Genomic DNA, 8,216 nt, shown 5'->3' on the forward strand with positions numbered 1-8,216 from the left:
TATATAAACCCGTCCTATGTGTTGTATTTAACAAAATATCTGAAGGACTACACTCTATAGCGCTACAACTTTACACAGCAACAAACTTCTGGGAAGCCAGTTTGAAAAAATCCCCTTCATAGACACCTTGCTAATTCTTATGCGTAAATAACTTTGGTTTAGGAAATCACTAAAGCCTTGTGGGAAAACAAGTAACAATTGTATTTCTCTTTCCAGCCTCCATTTGTAATCCTTATTACTGGATTGCCTTCAATTTATGTGTTGATAAGTTAGAGGAGAAAAAGAAGTTATTGTCCCTATTCATACCATCTTGGAAGCTTGCTATTCTACAAATTGTTGCATGTCTCTAGAGTCCTTCTTTGGTGTATTTGTTATATATCCCAAAAGTAGAATTGAGGAGATACAATGGCCTGGATGCAAGGGAACTTGAAATACGCATTCTTTTCAAGGTGCTAAAAATTAGAATATGAGAAACTGGACTTTCAATGCTAATTTATTAAATATCATTTATTATTTTGCATATATGTGTTGGAATGTTGAAAGTAGGCATAGTTTTCTTTAGGTTTTATATTATGATGAAGGCAATAACCTCATTAAGATTATGAGTTTTGCCTTATTTTTAAGAGTTCTCATTTACAACATTTTTCTTTCTGTAGTGGAACTGTCTTTTTCTGTACATTGTAGGTGCATGCCCACGCACGCACGCATGCACACACACACACACACACACACACACACACAGAGCCTCTCTGCCCTTTATCTATTGCATAATGTTCTAGTTGTAAATGACTGAGTTTATCACTCTGAACCAGAAAAGTTCCAGATAACAGGACAATTCCAATAATGATTATCCAAAAAAGAAGCCACCCTATTTTTCTGTGCCTGTCCCCATCAGCTTTGCTTTCCTTCTTGCTTAATACCACAGATCCTGAATATCTACACCATAAAACATGGGGGATTTAAAGGCTATGGGAGGCTCCCTTTGAAAAGGACTCCAGAGACAGCCCTTCTAATCTGGGATACTTGAGCCGGATGGGATGAGATTGCAAAAGGGATGTAAAAAAGCAATTTGGTGAACAACTTCAGGGAAATAAACATGAAGAAAGACATTTACTTTTTACCGTGTGTTGTGCAGACACATGTTAGTTTGGATGAGAACAGGACTGGCAGTGTAAATAAATAAACAAACTCAGTGAGAAGCTACAGTTCTTGAGCCATCCCAGAAAAGAAGTGCTAGCTGCAGTGGGAAGGAAAAGCTTGTCAAGGAATAAGCTCTGCTTGAAGGAAGCATAAGGAAAACATTACATAAACGGGGAGAGTATTCTTTCTCTCTTGACGCTATGCTTTAGAATAACTTTTTCCTGATCCATGTTACTGTACTATTAAATGTGTGTTTACTTGCCTGGCTGAGTCTTATATTCCCTCAACTGTCCTAGAAGCTTATGGAAAACATGCCATGGCATATTTTGTGCAACATACTACCCTCTCCTCCAATTTTTTTTTTTTTTCAATCAAAAACACAACACTCACAGAAGCCTGTGGCTGCCTGTGGCTTGCAGAGCTCAAGTCTAAAGCAAGTTAAAAACCATAGGCTTAGCATAGGAGGTCACCATTTGCTTGTTATTTTTCCCCAAAAAGCATTAGTCTCAGGGAGTTTGGATAACCAAGAGTTTAGGAGACTCAGGCCAGGAGAATAGAATAGTTTTGGACAAAGATAGGAGATTAAACATATCTAGACTAGTTACTACAATGTCTCATCTCTCCTTTACCATTTCTCCCAACCAGGCAGTGACAACAGTAAAAAGTTATTTTTATCCATTGCAGCAGTGGCACTTTTAAGGAATGAAAATGATTGTCATATTGTTGAATCCATACTGCAAATATGTGGAAGGGGTGTGCTCCAGAAAGGGAGAGCAAGCCCAATAGTTTGGAAAGGGATATAACTAGTAGTGATGAGAGATGTTTGGCAAAGTCAGGGCTGACATCAGTCATTATACCACAGAGCTAATATGCAGATTCTGAAAATGCTCGACTCTCCAGTTGCTCAGATCTGGAGGCATCTGAGTCAATAAGTCAAACAGGGTACTGTTGGCGGGGTCTGTGTAACTGATGCAGCTAGAAGTCATCCCTGAAATATAGAGCAGACAGCAGTATTTGAAAGCCAGTGAAATTAGTAGGTGAAGGACAACTACTATTTTTAGAGAAAGAAAGGAGACAGAATCATTGTAACAATTTAACACATTGACTGCCACACACAAAAACCCTCCAGAAACTTTTCCTTGGGTCCACAGTGTTTTATTACGAAAGTAGAATTAAAACTTCAAGTGTAATTTAAAGGTAAACGTAAATAGAAAAATGAAATTTACTGACTTCTATTTATTTAATCCACATTTTTACAATTAATTTGTCAATATTAATTGTAACAATAAACAAAGAAAATTTTATATATTCTTCACATGGCCCTGGGGGCAAAACTAGAGTGAGTTAAATACAACTCTCATGGCAGTTAATATGTTATAAAGTGATTAAATGACTATATAGCATTAAGAAAATAAGAAAATTGAGACCTGTGATCGATTATTTGCTGTCAAAAAGAAAGAATGTTCTTCCTCCCAGATGAAGTTATGGGACATTTATAAAACTGTGGTGAGCACCAGACGGTTCTGGTATGGCTATGTTTAAAACTACTTTCTTTCACAAATCAGTTGATTGTGATTCACATTAAAATGTGAATATCTAATAATACTCAACATAAACAATTTAACGCCTTGGGAAATTTTGTGCGATTATAGAGCTTTAATGTAAAAAGGTTATGCGTTGCCATAAGAAAGCACTAGATTAAGAACCTGAGGGCCAAGGTGAGTCCTTGTTTTGTATTTATGCTGTTGTGTTCTAGGTTTCTTCATCTGAAAAATGAGGAAATTCAACTAAGTGATTTCCAAAGTCCCTTGTAGCTCTGAAAATAATGGTAATATCTCCAAAAAAGAAAGACAGACTTGTAATTGCAAATGTCAAAGCTATTTCTAGTCGTGTGACATCACAGCTTTCACTTACGGAATTGTGTTTAATTGAATAGGTCCAGATTTAGAAACCTGCTTTCAAGCTCGTTTATTTTCTGGAAATGCCTAACCCATTACAAGAATCCTAGATGACTCTGGCCCAGCAAAGATAAACCTAGGACTAGTTTAATCTGTCTAGATGTCTGTAGACTTTGGAACAACAAGGAAGACCAAATTTTAAACCCCGGATTCCGAGCAGACTCCTAGAGAGAGCGAGGATAGAGTTTTGCGTCTCTTGGAGATGCCACTCATTTTGGTTTCTTTACAGGCATGATAGGTGAGGGAGACACGTATATTAAATATTCCACTGAGTAGGGGCCATTCTATTTATTTCATGCTGTTACTTCTTTTTGGAATAAAATGTGGGAAATAAAAGTCACTTTTTATTTTTCATTTTTATCTCTTTGGATAAGGATTTCTATCCATGTCTCTTTTATCCCAGGATCCTCTTCAGAAGAGCAACAGTGAAGTTTGAGTGGCTGTGGTTATGGCTTTAGGTTGTGAGATTTCTATCAAAGACAAAAATATTGTAAGATCTGAAGTACTAGATGAGGGGACACAGTAATGAGCAAATTTTTTGCAATTGCTTTTGCATCTATCTCAAAATAGCCTCAAAACACATTGTTTCATAGATGAGGCAACTGAAGCCAGGAAGGTAGTCACTCACCTAGGCTTACATAGAAAGTATTCTGGATATTTTGTATTACCTCAAGGTTTATTTTCTCTACCCTCCCTGTCTGCCAGGAGGTTGACTTGCATGGATTGGATTCGATCACCAGAGCTCCCTTCCTCTGACTTCTGGTTGAATTCAGCCAAAGGCCCCCATCTGCAGAGGATCAGAGCATAGGAGGAAAGAGTGATGCCACCTCTCTCTGCTTTGGCATTGTTCTGGAAGCAGTTATATTCCTTGGGAGCCTACAGCTCCACCAGGCAGCCTCTTTTTCATGGCTCCAGCTCTCAACTAGGTGTTAATACCACCATTTACTCCCCCTGATCTATGGGCCTAGGAGTAGAAATGGCTTCCCACTTTTCCTAGCTCCTGGGTGCCTCAATATCTCCTGCTGGCTTCTTTAACCCTGTCTGCACTATTAAAAATAGTCCTTTTATACAACTGTCTATCTTCCGAAAACTCATCTGGGTCCCTCAGTGTCAGAGCTGGGACTTGAAACCAGGGAATCTGATTTAAAACTAGTGCTTTTCCTACCATGTCATCCTGTCTTTCTAGAGGAATGCACTCTGATTAAAACTGAGTTGGATGAAGGGGGGCAGATCAGGGAAGGCGGGAGGAAGCTAAGGTCAATCTGCCATCCGTTCATCCCACAAATATTTATCGATGGTGCCTACTGTGTATGGCTTGACACTGGACACTGAAGCAGAGTTTTATGCGTGGCCTTTAAGGCAAGAATATTGAAGGGATGGCTTTATGGGTTGTATTGTGCTCTGACTGAAAGCAATGCTATACTCTATGACAGAAACAAAGTGGCATATAAAGGCATATAAGAGCATGCTCAAAGCAAACTTTAGGAAACATCTTTTCAAAGTAGCTGTATTTATAGATGAAACAGAACAAAACCTGTCTCAATTATATATTTACCTATCATTTATGGTTTACATTGGTTACTGCTGATGCATTTGGGTAGCTACTTTTGGTCAGCTGGCTACTTTGATTTCAACATTCACTGAATTTGTGGCAAGCACCACACTAGGCCCTAGAGACATAAAGCTGTGAGGACTAGAGACCTGCCCTTAGGTGAACACATGCAGTAAGGGAGGCAGACACATAAACCATCACAGTCTCCATGTGATAAGGGCCGTGTGGTATGTTGTGGGAAGGGGAAAGAGAAACAATGCTCAAGGGCTAGTGAGGAAAAAGCTAAACTCTGTGTCTCGGATGTACAGCATTTAAAGGACTTATGGTGAATCTTAACACAGATAAGGAGGCATTCCTTCCTTTGCTTCAAATTGGCCCTGATTTCGAGATGGAGGGGTGAGCTCTTCTTCTGTCCTGTTGTGTGGTGGTCGGTAGTCACGGTTGGCTACCTGCTTGCTAGGGAGGCAGCCACACTCAAGAGTGGTATCAGGCCTCCTCATCCTCCTCCAGCACTCACTGTGGCTCAGTGTTGACTGTGTGGGAGTGTTGTTATTGGCGATACCTGTGTGGGGGTCTGTGTAGGTTAATGATTTGTCCAGTTTGCTGTAGGGACGACGTGGGCAGATTCCTCTCATGTGAGAAAAATGCCATTCCATTTCTCCTATTTCCTACAAGTGTTTGAGTACACTTAGAGCAGCCACCAAAGAAATGAGGGTGACTTTCCTAGGAGTCTGGCTGCTCTCATCCTCTTGCCCCACTGCCCTGCCCCAGGACGCCATGCATTCTGCTATTCCTTGGAACATGCTCTCCCCAGACAATGCTCTGCGCACCAGGCCTTATCAGAAGTCTTATCCACTCAGCTTTCCAGCTCTCCCCACCCTATAAGTTCCCTACTCCTTATCCTAACCCTTGCTCACATGTTAGTGATAAAGGGCTAGTTTAGCTCTTGTCCTTCTCTCCTTCTCTTCCCCCATATAATCCTTTCTTTCCAGAAACATATTTTGATTTCACTTGGCCTGTGGCATTTGCTCCAGATATGGGGGATTTCAAGCCATTATGAAGAATTGAAAAAGCTCCACCTAGCTGGTGGCCTTGACATGTCTCTGCCAGCCTGCTTACCACTCCCAAATCTGGCAGGTGGTGTTCTATGTTTATAGGTGAGATTGCCTCAGTGAGAAGAATTCTGCAAGAAGACAAAGGGAAACAAAGGACTCTCTTCCTAGAGATTCTGTATTGCTGTTATGTATTATGTGTTATGGATTGCTGTATCACAAGCCACTACTAATCTTCGTGGCTTAAAATATCAACTATACATGCCTTCTTACCACTTTGTTGGTTGACAGATTCTCCTGCTCATCTCCCCCAGGTCAGATGCTACATGCAGCAGTCAGTTCAGCTGAGATGGCAGAGATAGCAAGCCACTCTTCCCAGGTGGTTTTTCATCCTCAGAGCACAGAACTCTCTGGGTTCCAGAAGCATGAAAGGGGAAGCTGCAGATCTCCTTGGAAGTCCTCCAGTGTCACTTCTACTGCACTTTATTGGTCAAAACAAGCCACAGAGCCAGCCTAGATTCCAGGATTTACCCAACCAGACCCCACTGTTTGATATGAGGAATTGCAAAGATTTGTTGGCTATCTTTAATCTGTCACAAAACTAATGAGCAGGTGATTGACCCATGTATAAAGTCAAACTTTTGAACCCTTTGGACAGTCAGAAAACTGACTCTGAATTGAAACAAGAAAGCAAAACTGAGGTTTATCATATGCCTTTTGTGACCACCTGTGGAGAGTGTCTGGTTCTAGATTAGTTCTTTCTCTGAAATGAACTTCAATCCTAGACTTGAAGCTTCTGATTATCAAAGCAGTACAAATTACAGGCTATTTCTGGGACAAATTTTCAGTTTTAGATCCATAAAGAAAAAGCAATTATGGTTTGGAACTCACAGAGAAAAATCTCTGTGGTACTATCATTTTGGGGGCAGTCACAAGGGTTTTCCCTGTGCAGACAAAACTTCAATCTTTTATTTCCTTCCTTTTCTCTTTTCTAAAGAGAAGGAGCAAGTATAGCATTACTTAAGATTTGAGAAGACAACACAGAAGCCTCCTCATTCTAAAAAGAACCCCTAAGTGAATGCTTCCTTGCTGGGGGGCCTTCCTTTTTATCTACTAACACTGGCAGCAGGACTTATCATTTTAGTGTGCAGAAACATGAAGCACTATCTCATAAAATTCCATAAATCTGCAATTTAATGAATTGAGGTACAATCATTTTTATCTACAAAATAATTTTTCATTCAAGATTTAGGAAAGAAGACAAGTAAATGAATGGATTTACTTCCTCAGTGTAACTTGATTCTCTAATTTACTTAAGAATGATACATTGAATTTTCCTGACTTTAGGGTGAACTTTCATTATTAGTAGTCATAAGAATCAACACTTATTTTAAGGAATATTGTAAATTAATACAATATTGTGTCTTTTATGTTTTTATAAAGATACATGATGCTGTGGTCTGAATGTGTCTCCCCAAAAGTTAAAACTTAATCCCTAGTGCGATTGTATTCAGGAGTGGGGTCTTTGAGAAACTGGTTAAATCATGAAGGCTCCACCCTCATCAATCAGGATAAGTGCTATTATAAAAGTGGCTTAGGTACCTCCCTTGCCCTTTGCCCCATGTGAGGGTGAAGCAAGAAGCTACCATCCTTAAAATGGAAAGCAAGCCATCGCCAGACAATGGCTCTGCTAGTGCTTTGTCTTGGACATCACAGCTTCAAGAACTGCAAGCAAAAATTTACACTGTTTTATAAATTACTCAATTGGTCTAAGGTATCTTGTTGTAGCAGCTCAAATGAACTAAGACACATAGTATAATAGTTAGAAATTTAGGGCAGGCCTGCTTTCTAATAGGTAAGTAATACTTTGGTGATTTTTCCCCAGATAATTATATTATGTGTATAGCTTGTTTATCCTCTGTATGTGGGTATGCATGTGTATTTACATTTTTCCTCTTTTTGTTCTGATCGATACAATCATTCACATCACTATTCATACTACTTGAAATCATCACATTTAGAAATTTATTTTAAATGAAAACATTCCCAAGGAAGTTAAGAATGAATGAATTATTTTAATTAGATTTTTTTCTTCTTAAAAAATCTTTGACATTTGGCAAGGGGAGAAGGTCTGATCTGTGCAGGGCATTACGAAAAGTGAGTATGGGGGAGAACTGTGTCTAATAAGGATACTGAGTAACTATGGAAGGTGGAGAAGTAAGGGCAGAAAAAAAAGCTGCAAGAAAAAAAGCAGCAGCAACAGGGGAAGTGTGAGTGTTCCAAGGATGAATTTTATTTTTTTTAGAGATGGCCCTATGGAGCATTAATATAAATTCAAATTTGACACCTATTGCAACCTCCTAAATGTAGGGGGAGATTGTGTAAAAGATTACACAAATTCGCTGACATAGATTTACCTGAGATTTGGCATAAATAAGAAAGAAAAAAATTATCCAGAACTTGCAATGAAGATTGAAAATGAGTGCATATATGCTATTGAACACAAAGAAGTCA

The sequence above is a fragment of the Microcebus murinus genome, chromosome 5 (genome assembly GCF_040939455.1).
Source record: "Microcebus murinus isolate Inina chromosome 5, M.murinus_Inina_mat1.0, whole genome shotgun sequence".
Classification (NCBI taxonomy): domain Eukaryota; kingdom Metazoa; phylum Chordata; class Mammalia; order Primates; family Cheirogaleidae; genus Microcebus; species Microcebus murinus.